Consider the following 27,119-nt stretch of genomic DNA (forward strand, 5'->3'; position numbering starts at 1 on the left):
GAATTCCAGAAACACCAAATGTCTGCATTCTAGAATCGGAATGTGGTGGAATTCTAGAATGCACAGCACGGCGGAATTCGAAGGTCCTAAATTGCCTGCTATCTGGAAGTTAAGGTGTCTGACATCCAGAATGCTACCACATCAGAATTATACCATTATGAAAGATTCTGTGATCTAGAATCAATGGACGGCTGAGTTCCAGAATGTCAGGGTGGCAAAACTCTAGAATTCTTGCCTGTCTGAACTCGAGACTCATTCCATGTCCACATTCCAGAATTCTGGATGTCTGAATTATAGAAGCACTAAATGTCTGCATTCTAGAATCGGAATGTGGCGGAATTCTAGAATGCACAGCACGGCGTAATTCTAAAGTCCTAAAATGCCTGCTATCCGGAAGTTAAGGTGTCTGACATCAAGAATGCTACCAAGTCAGAATTATACCATTCTGAAAGATTCTGGGATCTAGAATCAATGGACGGCTGAGTTCCAGAATGTCAGGGTGGCAAAACTCTAGAATCCTTGCGTGTCTGAACTCGAGAGTCATTCAATGTCCACATTCCAGAACTCTGGATGTCTGAATTATAGAAGCACCAAATGTCTGCATTCTAGAATCGGAATGTGGCGGAATTCTAGAATGCATAGCACGGCGGAATTCTAATGTCCTAAAATGCCTGCTATCCGGAAGTCAAGGTGTCTGACATCAAGAATGCTACCAAGTCAGAATTATATCATTCTGAAAGATTCTGGGATCTAGAATCAATGGACGGCTGAGTTCCAGAATGTCAGGCTGGCAAAACTCTAGAATACTTGCGTGTCTGAACTCGAGAGTCATTCAATGTCCACATTCCAGAACTCTGGATGTCTGAATTAAAGAAGCACCAAATGTCTGCATTCTAGAATCGGAATGTGGCGGAATTCTAGAATGCACAGCACGGCGGATTTCTAAAGTCCTAAAATGCCTACTAGCCGAAAGTTAATGTGTCTGATGACCAGAATGTTACTAGGTCAGCATTCTACCGTTCTGAGAGATTCTGGTTTCTAGAATCAATGGACGGCAGAGTTCTGGAATGTCAGGGTGTCCAAACTCTAGAATCCTTGAGTGTTTGAACTCGAGAGTCATTCAATTTCCATATTCCGGGTCACAGGGTGACTGAATTCCAGAAGCACCAAATGTCTGCATTCTAGAATCGGAATGTGGTAGAATTCTAGAATGCACAGCACGGCAGAATTCTAAAGTCCTAAAATGCCTGCTATCCGGAAGTTAAGGTGTCTGACACCCAGAATGCTACCACATCAGAATTATAACATTCTGAAACATTCTGGAATCTAGAATCAATGGACGGGTGAGTTCCAGAATGTCAGGGTGGCAAAACTCTAGAGTCCTGGCGTGTCTGAACTCGAGAGTCATTCAATGTCCACATTCCAGAACTCTGGATGTCTGAATTATAGAAGCCCCAAATGTCTGCATTCTAGAATCGGAATGTGGTGGAATTCTAGAATGCACAGCACGGCGAAATTCTAAAGTCCTAAAATGCCTGCTATCCGGAAGTTAAGGTGTCTGACATCCAGAATGCTACCACGTCAGAATTATACCATTCTGAAAGATTCTGGGATCTAGAATCAATGGACGGCTGAGTTCCAGAATGTCGGGGTTTCCAAACTCTAGAATCCTTGCGTGTCTGAACTCGGGAGTCATTCAATATCCACATTCCAGGACTCTGGATGTCTGAAATATAGAAGCACCAAATGTCTGCATTCTAGAATCGGAATGTGGCGGAATTCTAGAATGCACAGCACGGCGGAATTCTAAATTCCTAAAATTCCTGCTATCCGGAAGTTAAGGTGTCTGACATCAAGAATGCTACCAAGTCAGAATTATAACATTCTGAAAGATTCTGGGATCTAGAATCAGTGGACGGCTGAGTTCCAAAATGTCAGGGTGGCAAAACTCTAGAATCCTTGCGTGTCTGAACTCGAGAGTCATTCAATGTCCACATTCCAGAACTCTGGATGTCTGAAATATAGAAGCACCAAATGTCTGCATTCTAGAATCGGAATGTGGAGGAATTCTAGAATGCACAGCACGGCAGAATTCTAAAGTCCTAAAATGCCTGCTATTCGGAAGTTAAGGTGTCTGACATCCAGAATGTTACTAGGTCAGCATTCTACCGTTCTGAGAGATTCTGGGTTCTAGAATCAATGCACGGCAGAGTTCTGGAATGACAGGGTGTCCAAACTCTAGAATCCTTCTGTGTCTGAACTCGTGAGTTATTCAATGTCCACATTCCGGATCACAGGGTGTCTGAATTCCAGAAGCACCAAATGTCTGCATTCTAGAATCGGAATGTGGCGGAATTCTAGAATGCACAGCAGGGCAGAATTCTGAAGTCCTAAAATGCCTGATATTCGGAAGTTAAGGAGTCTGACATCCAGAATGTTACTAGGTCAGCATTCTACCTTTCTGAGAGATTCTGGGTTCTAGAATCAATGGACGGCAGAGTTCTGGAATGTCAGGGTGTCCAAACTCTAGAATCCTTCCGTGTCTGAACTCGTGAGTCATTCAAAATCCACATTCCGGATCACAGGGTGTCTGAATTCCAGAAGCACCAAATGTCTGCATTCTAGAAACGGAATGTGGCGGAATTCTAGAATGCACAGCACGGCGGAATTCGAAAGTCCTAAAATGCCTGCTATCAGGAAGTTAAGGTGTCTGACATCCAGAATGCTACCACGTCAGAATTATACCATTCTGAAAGATTCTGGGATCTAGAATCAATGGACGGCTGAGTTCCAGAATGTCAGGGTGGCAAAACTCAAGAATACTTGCGTGTCTGAACTCGAGAGTCATTCAATGTCCACATTCCAGAACTCTGGATGTCTGAATTATAGAAGCACCAAATGTCTGCATTCTAGAATCGGAATGTGGCGGAATTCTAGAATGCACAGCACGGCGGAATTCGAAAGTCCTAAAATGCCTGCTATCCGGAAGTTAAGGTGTCTGACATCCAGAATGCTACGACGTCAGAATTATACCATTCTGAAAGATTCTGGGATCTAGAATCAATGGACGGCTGAGTTCCAGAATGTCAGGTTTTCCAAACTCTAGAATCCTTGCGTGTCTGAACTCGATAGTCATTCAATATCCACATTCCAGGACTCTGGATGTCTGAAATATAGAAGCACCAAATGTCTGCATTCTAGAATCGGAATGTGGCGGAATTCTAGAAAGCACAGCACGGCAGAATTCTAAAGTCCTAAAATGCCTGCTATTCGGAAGTTAAGGTGTCTGACATCCAGAAAGTTACTAGGTCAGCATTCTACCGTTCTGAGAGATTCTCGGTTCTAGAATCAATGGACGGCAGATTACTGGAATGTCAGGGTGTCCAAACTCTAGAATCCTTCCGTGTCTGAATATGTGAGTCATTCAATGTCCACATTCCGGATTACAGGGTGTTTGAATTCCAGAAGCACCAAATGTCTGCATTCTAGAATCGGAATGTGGCGGAATTCTAGAATGCACAGCACGGCGGAATTCTAAAGTCCTAAAATGCCTGCTATCCGGAAGTTAAGGTGTCTGACATCCAGAATGCTACCACGTCAGAATTATACCATTCTGAAAGATTCTGGGATCTAGAATCAATGGACGGCTGAGTTCCAGAATGTCAGGGTGGCAAAACTGTAGAATCCTTGCGTGTCTGAACTCGTGAGTCATTCAATGTCCACATTCCGGATCACAGGGTGTCTGAATGCCAGAAGCACCAAATGTCTGCATTCTAGAATCGGAATGTGGTGGAATTCTAGAATGCACAGCACGGCAGAATTCGAAAGACCTAAAATGCCTGCTATCCGGAAGTTAAGGTGTCTGACATCCAGAATGCTACCACGTCAGAATTATACCATTCTGAAAGATTCTGGGATCTAGAATCAATGGACGGCTGAGTTCCAGAATGTCAGGGTGGCAAAACTCTAGAATCCTGGCGTGTCTGAACTCGAGAGTCATTCAATGTCCACATTCCAGAACACTGGATGTCTGAAATATAGAAGCACCAAATGTCTGCATTCTAGAATCAGAATGTGGCGGAATACTAGAATGCACAGCACGGCGGAATTTTAAAGTCCTAAAATGCCTGCTATCCAGAAGTCAATGTGTCTGACATCCAGAATGTTACTAGGTCAGCATTCTACCGTTCTGAGAGATTCTGGGTTTTAGAATCAATGGATGGCAGAGTTCTGGAATGTCAGGGTGTTCAAACTCAAGAATACTTGCGTGTCTGAACTCGAGAGTCATTCAATGTCCACATTCCGGATCACAGGGTGTCTGAAATCCAGAAGCACCAAATGTCTGCATTCTAGAATCGGAATGTGGCGGAATTCTAGAATGCACAGCACGGCGGAATTCTAAAGTCCTAAAATGCCTGCTATCCGGAAATTAAAGTGTCTGACATCCAGAATGCTACCACGTCAGAATTATAACATTCTGAAAGATTCTGGGATCTAGAATCAATGGACGGGTGAGTTCCAGAATGTCAGGTTTTCCTAACTCTAGAATCCTTGCGTGTCTGAACTCGAGAGTCATTCAATATCCACATTCCAGGACTCTGGATGTCTGAAATATAGAAGCAACAAATGTCTGCATTCTAGAATCGGAATGTGGTGGAATTCTAGAATGCACAGCACGGCAGAATTCTAAAGTCCTAAAATGCCTGCTATTCGGAAGTTAAGGTGTCTGACATCCAGAATGTTACTAGGTCAGCATTCTACCGGTCTGAGAGATTCTGGGTTCTAGAATCAATGGACGGCAGAGTTCTGGAATGCCAGGGTGTCCAAACTCTAGAATCCTTCCTTGTCTGAACTCGTGAGTCATTCAATGTCCACATTCCAGATCAAAGGGTGTCTGAATTCCAGAAACACCAAATGTCTGCATTCTAGAATCGGAATGTGGTAGAATTCTAGAATGCACAGCACGGCGGAATTCGAAAGTCCTAAAATGCCTGCTATCCAGAAATAAGGTGTCTGACATTCAGAATGCTACCACGTCAGAATTATACCATTCTGAAAGATTCTGGGATCTAGAATAAATGGACGGCTGGGTTCCAGAATGTCAGGGTGGCAAAACTCTAGAATCCTTGCGTGTCTGAACTCGAGAGTCATTCAATGTCCACATTCCAGAACTCCAGATGTCTGAATTATAGAAGCACCAAATGTCTGCATTCTAGAATCGGAATGTGGCGGAATTCTAGAATGCAAAGCACGGCGGAATTCTAAAGTCCTAAAATGCCTGCTATCCGGAAGTTAAGGTGTCTCACATCCAGAATGTTACTAGGTCAGCATTCTACCGTTCTGAGAGATTCTGGGTTCTAGAATCAATGGACGGCAGAGATCTGGCATGTCAGGGTGTCCAAACTCTAGAATCCTTGTGTGTCTGAACTCGAGAGTCATTCAATGTCCACATTCCGGATCACAGGGTGTCTGAATTCCAGAAACACCAAATGTCTGCATTCTAGAATCGGAATGTGGTACAATTCTAGAATGCACAGCACGGCGGAATTCTAAAGTCCTAAAATGCCTGCTATCCGGAAGTTAAGGTGTCTGACACCCAGAATGCTACCACAGCAGAATTATACCATTCTGAAACATTCTGGGATCTAGAATCAATGCACGGGTGAGTTCCAGAATGTCAGGGTGGCAAAACTCTAGAATCCTGGCATGTCTGAACTCGAGAGTCATTCAATGTCCACATTCCAGAACTCGGGATGTCTGAATTGTAGAAGCACCAAATGTCTGCATTCTAGAATCGGAATGTGGCGGAATTCTAGAATGCACAGCACGGCGGAATTCTAAAGTCCTAAAATGCCTGCTATCCGGAAGTTAAGGTGTCTGACATCAAGAATGCTACCAAGTTAGAATTATAACATTCTGAAAGATTCCGGGATCTAGAATCAATGGACAGCTGAGTTCCAGAATGTCAGGGTGGCAAAACTCTAGAATCCTTGCGTGTCTGAACTCGAGAGTCATTCAATGTCCACATTCCAGAACTCTGAATGTCTGAAATATAGAAGCACCAAATGTCTGCATTCTAGAATCAGAATGTGGCGGAATTCTAGAATGCACAGCACGGCGGAATTTTAAAGTCCTAAAATGCCTGCTATTCGGAAGTCAAGGTGTCTGACATCCAGAATGTTACTAGGTCAGAATTCTACAGTTCTGAGAGATTCTGGGTTCTAGAATCAATGGATGGCAGAGTTCTGGAATGTCAGGGTGTTCAAACTCAAGAATACTTGCGTGTCTGAACTCGAGAGTCATTCAATGTCCACATTTCGCATCACAGGGTGTCTGAATTCCAGAAGCACCAAATGTCTGCATTCTAGAATCGGAATGTGGCGGAATTCTACAATGCACAGCACGGCAGAATTCTAAAGTCCTAAAATGCCTGCTATTCGGAAGTTAAGGTGTCTGACATCCAGAATGTTACTAGGTCAGCATTCTAACATTCTGAGAGATTCTGGGTTCTAGAATCAATGGACGGCAGAGTTCTGGAATGTCAGGGTGTCCAAACTCTAGAATCCTTGCGTGTCTGAACTCGTGAGTCATTCAATGTCCCCATTCCGGATCACAGGGTGTCTGAATTCCAGAAGCACCAAATGTCTGCATTCTAGAATCGGAATGTGGTAGAATTCTAGAATGCACAGCACGGCGGAATTCGAAAGTCCTAAAATGCCTGCTATCCAGAATTAAGGTGTCTGACATTCAGAATGCTACCACGTCACAATTATACCATTCTGAAAGATTCTGGGATCTAGAATAAATGGACGGCTGGGTTCCAGAATGTCAGGGTGTCCAAACTCTAGAATCCTTGCGTGTCTGAACTCGTGAGTCATTCAATGTCCACATTCCGGATCACAGGGTGTCTGAATTCCAGAAGCACCAAATGTCTGCATTCTAGAATCGGAATGTGGTAGAATACTAGAATGCAGAGTACGGCGGAATTCTAAAGTCCTAAAATTCCTGCTATCCGGAAGTTAAGGTGTCTGACACCCAGAATGCTACCACATCAGAATTATACATTTCTGAAACATTCTGGGATCTTGAATCAATGGACGGGTGAGTTCCAGAATGTCAGGGTGGCAAAACTCTAGAGTCCTGGCGTTTCTGAAGTCGAGAGTCATTCAATGTCCACATTCCAGAACTCTGGATGTCTGAATTATAGAAGCACCAAATGTCTGCATTCTAGAATCGGAATGTGGCGGAATTCTAGAATGCACAGCACGGCGGAATTCGAAAGTCCTAAAATGCCTGCTATCCGGAAGTTAAGGTGTCTGACATCCAGAATGCTACCACGTCAGAATTATACCATTCTGAAAGATTCTGGGATCTAGAATCAATGGACGGCTGAGTTCCAGAATGTCAGGGTTTCCAAACTCTAGAATCCTTGCGTGTCTGAACTCGAGAGTCATTCAATATCCACATTCCAGGACTCTGGATGTCTGAAATATAGAAGAAACAAATGTCTGCATTCTAGAATCGGAATGTGGTGGAATTCTAGAATGCACAGCATGGCAGAATTCTAAAGTCCTAAAATGCCTGCTATTCGGAAGTTAAGGTGTCTGACATCCAGAATGTTACTTGGTCAGCATTCTACCGTTCTGAGAGATTCTGGGATCTAGAATCAATGGACGGCAGAGTTCTGGAATGTCAGGGTGTCCAAACTCTAGAATGCTTCCGTATCTGAACTCGTGAGTCATCCAATGTCCACATTCCGGATCACAGGGTGTCTGAATTAAAGAAGCACCAAATGTCTGCATTCTAGAATCGGAATGTGGCGGAATTCTAGAATGCACAGCACGGCGGAATTCTAAAGTACTAAAATGCCTGATATTCGGAAGTTAAGGAGTTTGACATCCAGAATGTTACTAGGTCAGCTTTCTACCGTTCTGAGAGATTCTGGGTTCTGGAATCAATGGACGGCAGAGTTCTTGAATGTCAGGGTGTCCAAACTCTAGAATCCTTCCGTGTCTGAACTCGTGAGTCATTCAATGTCCACATTCCGGATCACAGGGTGTCTGAATTCCAGAAGCACCAAATGTCTGCATTCTAGAATCGGAATGTGGTAGAATTCTAGAATGCACAGCACGGCGGAATTCTAAAGTCCTAAAATGCCTGCTATCCGGAAGTTAAGGTGTCCTACATCCAGAATGCTACCACGTCAGAATTATACCATTCTGAAACATTCTGGGATCTAGAATCAATGGACGGGTGAGTTCCAGAATGTCAGGGTGGCAAAAATCTAGAATCCTGGCTTGTCTGAACTCGAGAGCCATTCAATGTCCACATTCCGGAACTCTCGATGTCTGAATTATAGAAGCACCAAATGTCTGCATTCTAGAATCGGAATGTGGCGGAATTCTAGAATGCACAGCACGGCGGAATTCGAAAGTCCTAAAAGGCCTGTTATCCGGATGTTAAGGAGTCTGACATCCAGAATGTTACTAGGTCAGCATTCTAGCGTTCTGAGAGATTCTGTGTTCTAGAATCAATGGACGGCAGAGTTCTGGAATGTCAGGGTGTCCAAACTCTAGAATCCTTGCGTGTCTGAACTCGTGAGTCATTCAATGTCCACATTCCGGATCACAGGGTGTCTGAATTCCAGAAGCACCAAATGTCTGCATTCTAAAATCGGAATGTGGTAGAATACTAGAATGCACAGTACGGCGGAATTCTAAAGTCCTAAAATGCCTGCTATCCGGAAGTTAAGGTGTCTGACACCCAGAATGCTACCACATCAGAATTATACATTTCTGAAACATTCTGGGATCTTGAATCAATGGACGGGTGAGTTCCAGAATGTCAGGGTGGCAAAACTCTAGAGTCCTGGCGTGTCTGAAGTCGAGAGTCATTCAATGTCCACATTCCAGAACTCTGGATGTCTGAATTATAGAAGCACCAAATGTCTGCATTCTAGAATCGGAATGTGGCGGAATTCTAGAATGCACAGCACGGCGGAATTCGAAAGTCCTAAAATGCCTGCTATCCGGAAGTTAAGGTGTCTGACATCCAGAATGCTACCACGTCAGAATTATACCATTCTGAAAGATTCTGGGATCTAGAATCAATGGACGGCTGAGTTCCAGAATGTCAGGGTTTCCAAACTCTAGAATCCTTGCGTGTCTGAACACGAGAGTCATTCAATATCCACATTCCAGGACTCTGGATGTCTGAAATATAGAAGAAACAAATGTCTGCATTCTAGAATCGGAATGTGGTGGAATTCTAGAATGCACAGCATGGCAGAATTCTAAAGTCCTAAAATGCCTGCTATTCGGAAGTTAAGGTGTCTGACATCCAGAATGTTACTATGTCAGCATTCTACCGTTCTGAGAGATTCTGGGTTCTAGAATCAATGGACGGCAGAGTTCTGGAATGTCAGGGTGTCCAAACTCTAGAATCCTTCCGTATCTGAACTCGTGAGTCATCCAATGTCCACATTCCGGATCACAGGGTGTCTGAATTAAAGAAGCACCAAATGTCTGCATTCTAGAATCGGAATGTGGCGGAATTCTAGAATGCACAGCACGGCGGAATTCTAAAGTACTAAAATGCCTGATATTCGGAAGTTAAGGAGTTTGACATCCAGAATGTTACTAGGTCAGCTTTCTAGCGTTCTGAGAGATTCTGGGTTCTGGAATCAATGGACGGCAGAGTTCTTGAATGTCAGGGTGTCCAAACTCTAGAATCCTTCCGTGTCTGAACTCGTGAGTCATTCAATGTCCACATTCCGGATCACAGGGTGTCTGAATTCCAGAAGCACCAAATGTCTGCATTCTAGAATCGGAATGTGGTAGAATTCTAGAATGCACAGCACGGCGGAATTCTAAAGTCCTAAAATGCCTGCTATCCGGAAGTTAAGGTGTCCTACATCCAGAATGCTACCACGTCAGAATTATACCATTCTGAAACATTCTGGGATCTAGAATCAATGGACGGGTGAGTTCCAGAATGTCAGGGTGGCAAAACTCTAGAATCCTGGCTTGTCTGAACTCGAGAGTCATTCAATGTCCACATTCCGGAACTCTCGATGTCTGAATTATAGAAGCACCAAATGTCTGCATTCTAGAATCGGAATGTGGCGGAATTCTAGAATGCACAGCACGGCGGAATTCGAAAGTCCTAAAAGGCCTGTTATCCGGAAGTTAAGGTGTCTGACATCCAGAATGTTACTAGGTCAGCATTCTACCGTTCTGAGAGATTCTGTGTTCTAGAATCAATGGACGGCATAGTTCTGGAATGTCCGGGTGTCCAAACTCTAGAATCCTTCCGTGTCTGGACTCGTGAGTCATTCAATGTCCACATTCCGGATCACAGGGTGTTTGAATTCCAGAAGCACCAAATGTCTGCATTCTAGAAGCGGAATGTGGCGGAATTCTACAGTGCACAGCATGGCCGAATTCTAAAATCCTAAAATGCCTGCTATACGGAAGTTAAGGTGTCTGACATTAAGAATGCTACCAAGTCAGAATTATACCATTCTGAAAGATTCTGGGATCTAGAATCAATGGACGGCTGAGTTCCAGAATGTCTGGGTGGGAAAACTCTAGAATCCTTGCGTGTCTGAACTCGAGAGTCATTCAATGTCCACATTCCAGAACTCTGGATGTCTGAATTATAGAAGCACCAAATGTGTGCATTCTAGAATCGGAATGTGGCGGAATTTTAGAATCCACAGCTCGGTGGAAATCTAAGGTCCTAAAATGCCTATTAGCCGAAAACTAAGGTGTCTGATGACCAGAATGTTACTAGGTCAGCATTCAACCATTTTGAGAGATTCTGGGTTCTAGAATCAATGGACGGCCGAGTTCTGGAATGTATGGGTGTCCAAACTCTAGAATCCTTGAGTGTTAGAACTCGACAGTCATTCAATTTCCATATTCCGGGTCACAGGGTGACTGAATTCCAGAAGCACCAAATGTCTGCATTCTAGAATCGGAATGTGGCGGAATTCTAGAATGCACAGCACGGCGGAATTCGAAGGTCCTAAATTGCCTGCTATCTGGAAGTTAAGGTGTCTGACATCCAGAATGCTACCACATCAGAATTATACCATTCTGAAAGATTCTGTGATCTAGAATCAATGGACGGCTGAGTTCCAGAATGTCAGGGTGGCAAAACTCTAGAGTCCTGGCGTGTCTGAACTCGAGAGTCATTCAATGTCCACATTCCAGAACTCTGGATGTCTGAATTATTGAAGCACCAAATGTCTGCATTCTAGAATCGGAATGTGGCGGAATTCTAGAATGCACAGCACGGCGAAATTCTAAAGTCCTAAAATGCCTGCTATCCGGAAGTTAAGGTGTCTGACATCCAGAATGCTACCACGTCAGAATTATACCATTCTGAAAGATTCTGGGATCTAGAATCAATGGACGGCTGAGTTCCAGAATGTCGGGGTTTCCAAACTCTAGAATCCTTGCGTGTCTGAACTCGGGAGTCATTCAATATCCACATTCCAGGACTCTGGATGTCTGAAATATAGAAGCACCAAATGTCTGCATTCTAGAATCGGAATGTGGCGGAATTCTAGAATGCACAGCACGGCGGAATTCTAAATTCCTAAAATTCCTGCTATCCGGAAGTTAAGGTGTCTGACATCAAGAATGCTACCAAGTCAGAATTATAACATTCTGAAAGATTCTGGGATCTAGAATCAGTGGACGGCTGAGTTCCAAAATGTCAGGGTGGCAAAACTCTAGAATCCTTGCGTGTCTGAACTCGAGAGTCATTCAATGTCCACATTCCAGAACTCTGGATGTCTGAAATATAGAAGCACCAAATGTCTGCATTCTAGAATCGGAATGTGGCGGAATTCTAGAATGCACAGCACGGCAGAATTCTAAAGTCCTAAAATGCCTGCTATTCGGAAGTTAAGGTGTCTGACATCCAGAATGTTACTAGGTCAGCATTCTACCGTTCTGAGAGATTCTGGGTTCTAGAATCAATGCACGGCAGAGTTCTGGAATGTCAGGGTGTCCAAACTCTAGAATCCTTCTGTGTCTGAACTCGTGAGTTATTCAATGTCCACATTCCGGATCACAGGGTGTCTGAATTCCAGAAGCACCAAATGTCTGCATTCTAGAATCGGAATGTGGCGGAATTCTAGAATGCACAGCAGGGCAGAATTCTGAAGTCCTAAAATGCCTGATATTCGGAAGTTAAGGAGTCTGACATCCAGAATGTTACTAGGTCAGCATTCTACCTTTCTGAGAGATTCTGGGTTCTAGAATCAATGGACGGCAGAGTTCTGGAATGTCAGGGTGTCCAAACTCTAGAATCCTTCCGTGTCTGAACTCGTGAGTCATTCAAAATCCACATTCCGGATCACATGGTGTCTGAATTCCAGAAGCACCAAATGTCTGCATTCTAGAAACGGAATGTGGCGGAATTCTAAAATGCACAGCACGGCGGAATTCGAAAGTCCTAAAATGCCTGCTATCAGGAAGTTAAGGTGTCTGACATCCAGAATGCTACCACGTCAGAATTATACCATTCTGAAAGATTCTGGGATCTAGAATCAATGGACGGCTGAGTTCCAGAATGTCAGGGTGGCAAAACTCAAGAATACTTGCGTGTCTGAACTCGAGAGTCATTCAATGTCCACATTCCAGAACTCTGGATGTCTGAATTATAGAAGCACCAAATGTCTGCATTCTAGAATCGGAATGTGGCGGAATTCTAGAATGCACAGCACGGCGGAATTCGAAAGTCCTAAAATGCCTGCTATCCGGAAGTTAAGGTGTCTGACATCCAGAATGCTACGACGTCAGAATTATACCATTCTGAAAGATTCTGGGATCTAGAATCAATGGACGGCTGAGTTCCAGAATGTCAGGTTTTCCAAACTCTAGAATCCTTGCGTGTCTGAACTCGATAGTCATTCAATATCCACATTCCAGGACTCTGGATGTCTGAAATATAGAAGCACCAAATGTCTGCATTCTAGAATCGGAATGTGGCGGAATTCTAGAAAGCACAGCACGGCAGAATTCTAAAGTCCTAAAATGCCTGCTATTCGGAAGTTAAGGTATCTGACATCCAGAATGTTACTAGGTCAGCATTCTACCGTTCTGAGAGATTCTCGGTTCTAGAATCAATGGACGGCAGATTACTGGAATGTCAGGGTGTCCAAACTCTAGAATCCTTCCGTGTCTGAATATGTGAGTCATTCAATGTCCACATTCCAGATTACAGGGTGTTTGAATTCCAGAAGCACCAAATGTCTGCATTCTAGAATCGGAATGTGGCGGAATTCTAGAATGCACAGCACGGCGGAATTCTAAAGTCCTAAAATGCCTGCTATCCGGAAGTTAAGGTGTCTGACATCCAGAATGCTACCACGTCAGAATTATACCATTCTGAAAGATTCTGGGATCTAGAATCAATGGACGGCTGAGTTCCAGAATGTCAGGGTGGCAAAACTGTAGAATCCTTGCGTGTCTGAACTCGTGAGTCATTCAATGTCCACATTCCGGATCACAGGGTGTCTGAATGCCAGAAGCACCAAATGTCTGCATTCTAGAATCGGAATGTGGTGGAATTCTAGAATGCACAGCACGGCAGAATTCGAAAGACCTAAAATGCCTGCTATCCGGAAGTTAAGGTGTCTGACATCCAGAATGCTACCACGTCAGAATTATACCATTCTGAAAGATTCTGGGATCTAGAATCAATGGACGGCTGAGTTCCAGAATGTCAGGGTGGCAAAACTCTAGAATCCTGGCGTGTCTGAACTCGAGAGTCATTCAATGTCCACATTCCAGAACACTGGATGTCTGAAATATAGAAGCACCAAATGTCTGCATTCTAGAATCCGAATGTGGCGGAATTCTAGAATGCACAGCACGGCGGAATTTTAAAGTCCTAAAATGCCTGCTATCCAGAAGTCAATGTGTCTGACATCCAGAATGTTACTAGGTCAGCATTCTACCGTTCTGAGAGATTCTGGGTTTTAGAATCAATGGATGGCAGAGTTCTGGAATGTCAGGGTGTTCAAACTCAAGAATACTTTCGTGTCTGAACTAGAGAGTCATTCAATGTCCACATTCCGGATCACAGGGTGTCTGAATTCCAGAAGCACCAAATGTCTGCATTCTAGAATCGGAATGTGGCGGAATTCTAGAATGCACAGCACGGCGGAATTCTAAAGTCCTAAAATGCCTGCTATCCGGAAATTAAAGTGTCTGACATCCAGAATGCTACCACGTCAGAATTATAACATTCTGAAAGATTCTGGGATCTAGAATCAATGGACGGGTGAGTTCCAGAATGTCAGGTTTTCCTAACTCTAGAATCCTTGCGTGTCTGAACTCGAGAGTCATTCAATATCCACATTCCAGGACTCTGGATGTCTGAAATATAGAAGCAACAAATGTCTGCATTCTAGAATCGGAATGTGGTGGAATTCTAGAATGCACAGCACGGCAGAATTCTAAAGTCCTAAAATGCCTGCTATTCGGAAGTTAAGGTGTCTGACATCCAGAATGTTACTAGGTCAGCATTCTACCGTTCTGAGAGATTCTGGGTTCTAGAATCAATGGACGGCAGAGTTCTGGAATGCCAGGGTGTCCAAACTCTAGAATCCTTCCTTGTCTGAACTCGTGAGTCATTCAATGTCCACATTCCAGATCACAGGGTGTCTGAATTCCAGAAGCACCAAATGTCTGCATTCTAGAATCAGAAAGTGGCGGAATTCTAGAATGCACAGCACGGCAGAATTCTAAAGTCCTAAAATGCCTGATATTCGGAAGTTAAGGAGTCTGACATCCAGAATGTTACTAGGTCAGCATTCTACCGTTCTGAGAGATTCTGGGTCCTAGAATCAATGGACGGCAGAGTTCTGGAATGTCAGGGTGTCCAAACTCTAGAATCCCTCCGTTTCTGAACACGTGAGTCATTCAATGTCCACATTCCAGATCAAAGGGTGTCTGAATTCCAGAAGCACCAAATGTCTGCATTCTAGAATCGGAATGTGGTAGAATTCTAGAATGCACAGCACGGCGGAATTCGAAAGTCCTAAAATGCCTGCTATCCAGAAATAAGGTGTCTGACATTCAGAATGCTACCACGTCAGAATTATACCATTCTGAAAGATTCTGGGATCTAGAATAAATGGACGGCTGGGTTCCAGAATGTCAGGGTGGCAAAACTCTAGAATCCTTGCGTGTCTGAACTCGAGAGTCATTCAATGTCCACATTCCAGAACTCCGGATGTCTGAATTATAGAAGCACCAAATGTCTGCATTCTAGAATCGGAATGTGGCGGAATTCTAGAATGCAAAGCACGGCGGAATTCTAAAGTCCTAAAATGCATGCTATCCGGAAGTTAAGGTGTCTCACATCCAGAATGTTACTAGGTCAGCATTCTACCGTTCTGAGAGATTCTGGGTTCTAGAATCAATGGACGGCAGAGATCTGGCATGTCAGGGTGTCCAAACTCTAGAATCCTTGTGTGTCTGAACTCGAGAGTCATTCAATGTCCACATTCCGGATCACAGGGTGTCTGAATTCCAGAAACACCAAATGTCTGCATTCTAGAATCGGAATGTGGTACAATTCTAGAATGCACATCACGGCGGAATTCTAAAGTCCTAAAATGCCTGCTATCCGGAAGTTAAGGTGTCTGACACCCAGAATGCTACCACAGCAGAATTATACCATTCTGAAACATTCTGGGATCTAGAATCAATGCACGGGTGAGTTCCAGAATGTCAGGGTGGCAAAACTCTAGAATCCTGGCATGTCTGAACTCGAGAGTCATTCAATGTCCACATTCCAGAACTCGGGATGTCTGAATTGTAGAAGCACCAAATGTCTGCATTCTAGAATCGGAATGTGGCGGAATTCTAGAATGCACAGCACGGCGGAATTCTAAAGTCTTAAATGCCTGCTATCCGGAAGTTAAGGTGTCTGACATCAAGAATGCTACCAAGTTAGAATTATAACATTCTGAAAGATTCCGGGATCTAGAATCAATGGACAGCTGAGTTCCAGAATGTCAGGGTGGCAAAACTCTAGAATCCTTGCGTGTCTGAACTCGAGAGTCATTCAATGTCCACATTCCAGAACTCTGAATGTCTGAAATATAGAAGCACCAAATGTCTGCATTCTAGAATCAGAATGTGGCGGAATTCTAGAATGCACAGCACGGCGGAATTTTAAAGTCCTAAAATGCCTGCTATCCGGAAGTCAAGGTGTCTGACATCCAGAATGTTACTAGGTCAGAATTCTACAGTTCTGAGAGATTCTGGGTTCTAGAATCAATGGATGGCAGCGTTCTGGAATGTCAGGGTGTTCAAACTCAAGAATACTTGCGTGTCTGAACTCGAGAGTCATTCAATGTCCACATTCCGCATCACAGGGTGTCTGAATTCCAGAAGCACCAAATGTCTGCATTCTAGAATCGGAATGTGGCGGAATTCTACAATGCACAGCACGGCAGAATTCTAAAGTCCTAAAATGCCTGCTATTCGGAAGTTAAGGTGTCTGACATCCAGAATGTTACTAGGTCAGCATTCTACCATTCTGAGAGATTCTGGTTTCTAGAATCAATGGACGGCAGAGTTCTGGAATGTCAGGGTGTCCAAACTCTAGAATCCTTGCGTGTCTGAACTCGTGAGTCATTCAATGTCCCCATTCCGGATCACAGGGTGTCTGAATTCCAGAAGCACCAAATGTCTGCATTCTAGAATCGGAATGTGGTAGAATACTAGAATGCACAGTACGGCGGAATTCTAAAGTCCTAAAATGCCTGCTATCCGGAAGTTAAGGTGTCTGACACCCAGAATGCTACCACATCAGAATTATACCTTTCTGAAACATTCTGGGATCTTGAATCAATGGACGGGTGAGTTCCAGAATGTCAGGGTGGCAAAACTCTAGAGTCCTGGCGTGTCTGAAGTCGAGAGTCATTCAATGTCCACATTCCAGAACTCTGGATGTCTGAATTATAGAAGCACCAAATGTCTGCATTCTAGAATCGGAATGTGGCGGAATTCTAGAATGCACAGCACGGCGGAATTCGAAAGTCCTAAAATGCCTGCTATCCGGAAGTTAAGGTGTCTGACATCCAGAATGCTACCACGTCAGAATTATACCATTCTGAAAGATTCTGGGATCTAGAATCAATGGACGGCTGAGTTCCAGAATGTCAGGGTTTCCAAACTCTAGAATCCTTGCGTGTCTGAACTCGAGAGTCATTCAATATCCACATTCCAGGACTCTGGATGTCTGAAATATAGAAGAAACAAATGTCTGCATTCTAGAATCGGAATGTGGCGGAATTCTAGAATGCACAGCACGGCAGAATTCTAAAGTCCTAAAATGCCTGCTATTCGGAAGTTAAGGTGTCTGACATCCAGAATGTTACTAGGTCAGCATTCTACCGTTCTGAGAGATTCTGGGTTCTAGAATCAATGGACGGCAGAGTTCTGGAATGTCAGGGTGTCCAAACTCTAGAATCCTTCCGTATCTGAACTCGTGAGTCATTCAATGTCCACATTCCGGATCACAGGGTGTCTGAATTAAAGAAGCACCAAATGTCTGCATTCTAGAATCGGAATGTGGCGGAATTCTAGAATGCACAGCACGGCGGAATTCGAAAGTCCTAAAATGCCTGCTATCCGGAAGTTAAGGTGTCTGACATCCAGAATGCTACCACGTCAGAATTATACCATTCTGAAAGATTCTGGGATCTAGAATCAATGGACGGCTGAGTTCCAGAATGTCAGGGTTTCCAAACTCTAGAATCCTTGCATGTCTGAACTCGAGAGTCATTCAATATCCATATTCCAGGACTTTGGATGTCTGAGATATAGAAGCAACAAATGTCTGCATTCTAGAATCGGAATGTGGTGGAATTCTAGAATTCACAGCACGGCAGAATTCTAAAGTCCTAAAATGCCTGCTATTCGGAAGTTAAGGTATCTCACATCCAGAATGTTACTAGGTCAGCATTCTACCTTTCTGAGAGATTCTGGGTTCTAGAATCAATGGACGGCAGAGTTCTGGAATGTCAGGGTGTCCAAACTCTAGAATACTTCCGTGTCTGAACTCGAGAGTCATTCAATGTCCACATTCCAGAACTCAGGATGTCTGAAATATAGAAGCACCAAATGTCTGCATTCTAGAATCGGAATGTGGCGGAATTCTAGAATGCACAGCACGGCAGAATTCTAAAGTCCTAAAATGCCTGCTATTCGAAAGTTAAGGTGTCTGACATCCAGAATGTTACTAGGTCAGCATTCTACCGTTCTGAGAGATTCTGGGTTCTAGAATCAATGGACGGCAGAGTTCTGGAATGTCAGGGTGTCCAAACTCTAGAATCCTTCTGTGTCTGAACTCGTGAGTTATTCAATGTCCACATTCCGGATCACAGGGTGTCTGAATTCCAGAAGCACCAAATGTCTGCATTCTAGAATCGGAATGTGGCGGAATTCTAGAATGCACAGCAGGGCAGAATTCTGAAGTCCTAAAATGCCTGATATTCGGAAGTTAAGGAGTCTGACATCCAGAATGTTACTAGGTCAGCATTCTACCTTTCTGAGAGATTCTGGGTTCTAGAATCAATGGACGGCAGAGTTCTGGAATGTCAGGGTGTCCAAACTCTAGAATCCTTCCGTGTCTGAACTCGTGAGTCATTCAAAATCCACATTCCGCATCACAGGGTGTCTGAATTCCAGAAGCACCAAATGTCTGCATTCTAGAAACGGAATGTGGCGGAATTCTAGAATGCACAGCACGGCGGAATTCGAAAGTCCTAAAATGCCTGCTATCAGGAAGTTAAGGTGTCTGACATCCAGAATGCTACCACGTCAGAATTATATTGTTCTGAAAGATTCTGGGATCTAGAATCAATGGACGGCTGAGTTCCAGAATGTCAGTGTGGCAAAACTCAAGAATACTTGCGTATCTGAACTCGAGAGTCATTCAATGTCCACATTCCAGAACTCTGGATGTCTGAATTATAGAAGCACCAAATGTCTGCATTCTAGAATCGGAATGTGGCGGAATTCTAGAATGCACAGCACGGCGGAATTCGAAAGTCCTAAAATGCCTGCTATCCGGAAGTTAAGGTGTCTGACATCCAGAATGCTACGACGTCAGAATTATACCATTCTGAAAGATTCTGGGATCTAGAATCAATGGACGGCTGAGTTCCAGAATGTCAGGTTTTCCAAACTCTAGAATCCTTGCGTGTCTGAACTCGATAGTCATTCAATATCCACATTCCAGGACTCTGGATGTCTGAAATATAGAAGCACCAAATGTCTGCATTCTAGAATCGGAATGTGGCGGAATTCTAGAAAGCACAGCACGGCAGAATTCTAAAGTCCTAAAATGCCTGCTATTCGGAAGTTAAGGTGTCTGACATCCAGAAAGTTACTAGGTCAGCATTCTACCGTTCTGAGAGATTCTCGGTTCTAGAATCAATGGACGGCAGATTACTGGAATGTCAGGGTGTCCAAACTCTAGAATCCTTCCGTGTCTGAACTCGTGAGTCATTCAATGTCCACATTCCGGATCACAGGGTGTCTGAATTCCAGAAGCACCAAATGTCTGCATTCTAGAATCGGAATGTGGCGGAATTCTAGGATGCACAGCACGGCGGAATTCTAAAGGCCTAAAATGCCTGATATTCGGAAGTTAAGGAGTCTGACATCCAGAATGTTACTAGGTCAGCATTCTACCTTTCTGAGAGATTCTGGGTTATGTAATCTATGGACGGCAGAGTTCTGGAATGTCAGGGTGTCCAAACTCTAGAATCCTTCCGTTTCTGAACTCGTGAGTCATTCAATGTCCACATTCCAGATCACAGGGTGTCTGAATTCCAGAAGCACCAAATGTCTGCATTCTAGAATCGGAATGTGGTAGAATTCTAGAATGCACAGCACGGCGGAATTCTAAAGTCCTAAAATGCCTGCTATCCGGAAGTTAAGGTGTCTGACACCCAGAATTCTACCACATCAGAATTATACCATTCTGAAACATTCTGGGATCTAGAATCAATGGACGGGTGAGTTCCAGAATGTCAGGGTGGCAAAACTCTAGAATCCTGGCGTGTCTGAACTCGAGAGTCATTCAATGTCCACATTCCAGAACTCTGGATGTCTGAATTATGGAAGCACCAAATGTCTGCATTCTAGAATCGGAATGTGGCGGAATTCTAGAATGCACAGCACGGCGGAATTCCAAAGTCCTAAAATGCCTGCTATCCGGAAGTTAATGTGTCTGACATCCAGAATGATACCACGTCAGAATTATACCATTCTGAAAGATTCTGGGATCTAGAATCAATGGAGGGCTGAGTTCCAGAATGTCAGGGTGTCCAAACTCTAGAATCCTTGTGTGTCTGAACTCGAGAGTCATTCAATATCCACATTCCAGGACTCTGGATGTCTGAAATATAGAAGCACCAAATGTCTGCATTCTAGAATCGGAATGTGGTGGAATTCTAGAATGCAAAGCACGGCAGAATTCTAAAGTCCTAAAATGCCTGCTATTCGGAAGTTAAGGTGTCTGACATCCAGAATGTTACTAGGTCAGCATTCTACCGTTCTGAGAGATTCTGGGTTCTAGAATCAATGGACGGCAGAGTTCTGGAATGTCAGGGTGTCCAAACTCTAGAATCCTTCCGTGTCTGAACTCGTGAGTCATTCAATGTCCACATTCCGGATCACAGGGTGTCTGAATTCCAGAAGCACCAAATGTCTGCATTCTAGAATCGGAATGTGGCGGAATTCTAGAATGCACAGCATGGCAGAATTCTAAAGTCCTAAAATGCCTGCTATCCGGAAGTTAAGGAGTCTGACATCCAGAATGTTACTAGGTCAGCATTCTACCGTTCTGAGAGATTCTGGGTTCTGGAATCTATGGAGGGCAGAGGTCTGGAATGTCAGGGTGCCAAACTCTAGAATACTTCCGTGTCTGAACTCGTGAGTCATTCAATGCCACATTCCGGATCACAGGGTGTCTGAATTCCAGAAGCACCAAATGTCTGCATTCTAGAATCGGAATGTGGCGGAATTCTAGAATGCACAGCACGGCGGAATTCTAAAGTCCTAAAATGCCTGCTATCCGGAAGTTAAGGTGTCTGACACCCAGAATTCTACCACATCAGAATTATAACGTTCTGAAACATTCTGGGATCAAGAATCAATGGACGGGTGAGTTCCAGAATGTCAGGGTGGCAAAACTCTAGAATCCTGGCGTGTCTGAACTCGAGAGTCATTCAATGTCCACATTCCAGAACTCTGGATGTCTGAATTATGGAAGCACCAAATGTCTGCATTCTAGAATCGGAATGTGGCGGAATTCTAGAATGCACAGCACGCCGGAATTCGAAAGTCCTAAAATGCCTGCTATCAGGAAGTTAAGGTGTCTGACATCCAGAATGCTACCACGTCAGAATTATACCATTCTGAAAGATTCTGGGATCTAGAATCAATGGACGGCTGAGTTCCAGAATGTCAGGGTGGCAAAACTCAAGAATCCTTGCGTGTCTGAACTCGAGAATCATTCAATGTCCACATTCCAGAACTCTGGATGTCTGAATTATAGAAGCACCAAATGTCTGCATTCTAGAATCGGAATGTGGCGGAATTCTAGAATGCACAGCACGGCGGAATTCGAAAGTTCTAAAATGCCTGCTATCCGGAAGTTAAGGTGTCTGACATCCAGAATGCTACGACGTCAGAATTATACCATTCTGAAAGATTCTGGGATCTAGAATCAATGGACGGCTGAGTTCCAGAATGTCAGGTTTTCCAAACTCTAGAATCCTTGCGTGTCTGAACTCGATAGTCATTCAATATCCACAATCCAGGACTCTGGATGCCTGAAATATAGAAGCACCAAATGTCTGCATTCTAGAATCGTAATGTGGCGGAATTCTAGAAAGCACAGCACGGCAGAATTCTAAAGTCCTAAAATGCCTGCTATTCGGAAGTTAAGGTGTCTGACATCCAGAAAGTTACTAGGTCAGCATTCTACCGTTCTGAGAGATTCTCTGTTCTAGAATCAATGGACGGCAGATTACTGGAATGTCAGGGTGTCCAAACTCTAGAATCCTTCCGTGTCTGAATATGTGAGTCATTCAATGTCCACATTCCGGATCACAGGGTGTCTGAATTCCAGAAGCACCAAATGTCTGCATTCTAGAATCGGAATGTGGCGGAATACTAGAATGCACAGCACGGCGGAATTCGAAAGTCCTAAAATGCCTGCTATCCGGAAGTTAAGGTGTCTGACATCCAGAATGCTACCACGTCAGAATTATACCATTCTGAAAGATTCTGGGATCTAGAATCAATGGACGGGTGAGTTCTGGAATGTCAGGGTTTCCAAACTCTAGAATCCTTGCGTGTCTGAACTCGAGAGTCATTCAATATCCATGTCCCAGGAGTTTGGATGTCTGAGATATAGAAGCAACAAATGTCTGCATTCTAGAATCGGAATGTGGTGGAATTCTAGAATTCACAGCACGGCAGAATTCTAAAGTCCTAAAATGCCTGCTATTCGGAAGTTAAGGTATCTGACATCCAGAATGTTACTAGGTCAGCATTCTACCGTTCTGAGAGATTCTGGGTTCTAGAATCAATGGACGGCAGAGTTCTGGAATGTCAGGGTGTCCAAACTCTAGAATCCTTCCGTGTCTGAACTCGTGAGTCATTCAATGTCCACATTCCGGATCACAGGGTGTCTGAATTCCAGAAGCACCAAATGTCTGCATTGTAGAATCGGAATGTGGCGGAATTCTAGAATGCACAGCATGGCAGAATTCTAAAGGCCTAAAATGCCTGATATTCGGAAGTTAAGGAGTCTGACATCCAGAATGTTACTAGGTCAGCATTCTACCTTTCTGAGAGATTCTGTTTTCTGGAATCTATGGACGGCTGAGTTCCAGAATGTCAGGGTGTCCAAACTCTAGAATCCTTCCGTGTCTGAACTCGTGAGTCATTCAATGTCCACATTCCGGATCAAAGGGTGTCTGAATTCCAGAAGCACCAAATGTCTGCATTCTAGAATCGGAATGTGGTAGAATTCTAGAATGCACAGCACGGCGGAATTCTAAAGTCCTAAAATGCCTGCTATCCGGAAGTTAAGGTGTCTGACACCCAAAATTCTACAACATCAGAATTATACCATTCTGAAACATTCTGGATCTAGAATCAATGGACGGGTGAGTTCCAGAATGTCAGGGTGGCAAAACTCTAGAATCCTGGCGTGTCTGAACTCGAGAGTCATTCAATGTCCACATTCCAGAACTCTGGATGTCTGAATTATGGAAGCACCAAATGTCTGCATTCTAGAATCGGAATGTGGCGGAATTCTAGAATGCACAGCACGGCGGAATTCTAAATTCCTAAAATTCCTGCTATCCGGAAGTTAAGGTGTCTGACATCAAGAATGCTACCACGTCAGAATTATACCATTCTGAAAGATTCTGGGATCTAGAATCAATGGACGGCTGAGTTCCAGAATGTCAGGGTGTCCAAACTCTAGAATCCTTGTGTGTCTGAACTCGAGAGTCATTCAATATCCACATTCCAGGACTCTGGATGTCTGAAATATAGAAGCAACAAATGTCTGCATTCTAGAATCGGAATGTGGTGGAATTCTACAATGCAAAGCACGGCAGAATTCTAAAGTCCTAAAATGCCTGCTATTCGGAAGTTAAGGTGTCTGACATCCAGAATGTTACTAGGTCAGCATTCTACCGTTCTGAGAGATTCTGGGTTCTAGAATGAATGGACGGCAGAGTTCTGGAATGTCAGGGTGTCCAAACTCTAGAATCCTTCCGTGTCTGAACTCGTGAGTCATTCAATGTCCACATTCCAGATCACAGGGTGTCTGAATTCCAGAAGCGCCAAATGTCTGCATTCTAGAATCGGAATGTGGCGGAATTCTAGAATGCACAGCACGGCAGAATTCTAAAGTCCTAAAATGCCTGATATTCGGAAGTTAAGGACTCTGACATCCAGAATGTTACTAGGTCAGCATTCTACCGTTCTGAGAGATTCTGGGTTCTGGAATCTATGGAGGGCAGAGTTCTGGAATGTCAGGGTGTCCAAACTCTAGAATACTTCCGTGTCTGAACTCGTGAGTCATTCAATGTCCACATTCCGGATCACAGGGTGTCTGAATTCCAGAAGCACCAAATGTCTGCATTGTAGAATCGGAATGTGGCGGAATTCTAGAATGCACAGCATGGCAGAATTCTAAAGGCCTAAAATGCCTGATATTCGGAAGTTAAGGAGTCTGACATCCAGAATGTTACTAGGTCAGCATTCTACCTTTCTGAGAGATTCTGTTTTCTGGAATCTATGGACGGCTGAGTTCCAGAATGTCAGGGTGTCCAAACTCTAGAATCCTTCCGTGTCTGAACTCGTGAGTCATTCAATGTCCACATTCCAGAACTCTGGATGTCTGAATTATGGAAGCACCAAATGTCTGCATTCTAGAATCGGAATGTGGCGGAATTCTAGAATGCACAGCACGGCGGAATTCTAAAGTCCTAAAATGCCTGCTATTCGGAAGTTAAGGTGTCTGACATCCAGAATGTTACTAGGTCAGCATTCTACCGTTCTGAGAGATTCTGGGTTCTAGAATCAATGGACGGCAGAGTTCTGGAATGTCAGGGTGTCCAAACTCTAGAATCCTTCCGTGTCTGAACTCGTGAGTCATTCAATGTCCACATTCCGGATCACAGGGTGTCTGAATTCCAGAAGCACCAAATGTCTGCATTCTAGAATCGGAATGTGGCGGAATTCTAGAATGCACAGCATGGCAGAATTCTAAAGTCCTAAAATGCCTGCTATCCGGAAGTTAAGGAGTCTGACATCCAGAATGTTACTAGGTCAGCATTCTACCGTTCTGAGAGATTCTGGGTTCTGGAATCTATGGAGGGCAGAGGTCTGGAATGTCAGGGTGCCAAACTCTAGAATACTTCCGTGTCTGAACTCGTGAGTCATTCAATGCCACATTCCGGATCACAGGGTGTCTGAATTCCAGAAGCACCAAATGTCTGCATTCTAGAATCGGAATGTGGCGGAATTCTAGAATGCACAGCACGGCGGAATTCTAAAGTCCTAAAATGCCTGCTATCCGGAAGTTAAGGTGTCTGACACCCAGAATTCTACCACATCAGAATTATAACGTTCTGAAACATTCTGGGATCAAGAATCAATGGACGGGTGAGTTCCAGAATGTCAGGGTGGCAAAACTCTAGAATCCTGGCGTGTCTGAACTCGAGAGTCATTCAATGTCCACATTCCAGAACTCTGGATGTCTGAATTATGGAAGCACCAAATGTCTGCATTCTAGAATCGGAATGTGGCGGAATTCTAGAATGCACAGCACGGCGGAATTCGAAAGTCCTAAAATGCCTGCTATCAGGAAGTTAAGGTGTCTGACATCCAGAATGCTACCACGTCAGAATTATACCATTCTGAAAGATTCTGGGATCTAGAATCAATGGACGGCTGAGTTCCAGAATGTCAGGGTGGCAAAACTCAAGAATCCTTGCGTGTCTGAACTCGAGAATCATTCAATGTCCACATTCCAGAACTCTGGATGTCTGAATTATAGAAGCACCAAATGTCTGCATTCTAGAATCGGAATGTGGCGGAATTCTAGAATGCACAGCACGGCGGAATTCGAAAGTTCTAAAATGCCTGCTATCCGGAAGTTAAGGTGTCTGACATCCAGAATGCTACGACGTCAGAATTATACCATTCTGAAAGATTCTGGGATCTAGAATCAATGGACGGCTGAGTTCCAGAATGTCAGGTTTTCCAAACTCTAGAATCCTTGCGTGTCTGAACTCGATAGTCATTCAATATCCACAATCCAGGACTCTGGATGCCTGAAATATAGAAGCACCAAATGTCTGCATTCTAGAATCGTAATGTGGCGGAATTCTAGAAAGCACAGCACGGCAGAATTCTAAAGTCCTAAAATGCCTGCTATTCGGAAGTTAAGGTGTCTGACATCCAGAAAGTTACTAGGTCAGCATTCTACCGTTCTGAGAGATTCTCTGTTCTAGAATCAATGGACGGCAGATTACTGGAATGTCAGGGTGTCCAAACTCTAGAATCCTTCCGTGTCTGAATATGTGAGTCATTCAATGTCCACATTCCGGATCACAGGGTGTCTGAATTCCAGAAGCACCAAATGTCTGCATTCTAGAATCGGAATGTGGCGGAATACTAGAATGCACAGCACGGCGGAATTCGAAAGTCCTAAAATGCCTGCTATCCGGAAGTTAAGGTGTCTGACATCCAGAATGCTACCACGTCAGAATTATACCATTCTGAAAGATTCTGGGATCTAGAATCAATGGACGGGTGAGTTCTGGAATGTCAGGGTTTCCAAACTCTAGAATCCTTGCGTGTCTGAACTCGAGAGTCATTCAATATCCATGTCCCAGGAGTTTGGATGTCTGAGATATAGAAGCAACAAATGTCTGCATTCTAGAATCGGAATGTGGTGGAATTCTAGAATTCACAGCACGGCAGAATTCTAAAGTCCTAAAATGCCTGCTATTCGGAAGTTAAGGTATCTGACATCCAGAATGTTACTAGGTCAGCATTCTACCGTTCTGAGAGATTCTGGGTTCTAGAATCAATGGACGGCAGAGTTCTGGAATGTCAGGGTGTCCAAACTCTAGAATCCTTCCGTGTCTGAACTCGTGAGTCATTCAATGTCCACATTCCGGATCACAGGGTGTCTGAATTCCAGAAGCACCAAATGTCTGCATTGTAGAATCGGAATGTGGCGGAATTCTAGAATGCACAGCATGGCAGAATTCTAAAGGCCTAAAATGCCTGATATTCGGAAGTTAAGGAGTCTGACATCCAGAATGTTACTAGGTCAGCATTCTACCTTTCTGAGAGATTCTGTTTTCTGGAATCTATGGACGGCTGAGTTCCAGAATGTCAGGGTGTCCAAACTCTAGAATCCTTCCGTGTCTGAACTCGTGAGTCATTCAATGTCCACATTCCGGATCAAAGGGTGTCTGAATTCCAGAAGCACCAAATGTCTGCATTCTAGAATCGGAATGTGGTAGAATTCTA

The sequence above is a fragment of the Aotus nancymaae genome, unplaced genomic scaffold (genome assembly GCF_030222135.1).
Source record: "Aotus nancymaae isolate 86718 unplaced genomic scaffold, 86718_ANA_hifiasm-v0.15.2.pri h1tg000001l, whole genome shotgun sequence".
NCBI lineage: Eukaryota > Metazoa > Chordata > Mammalia > Primates > Aotidae > Aotus > Aotus nancymaae.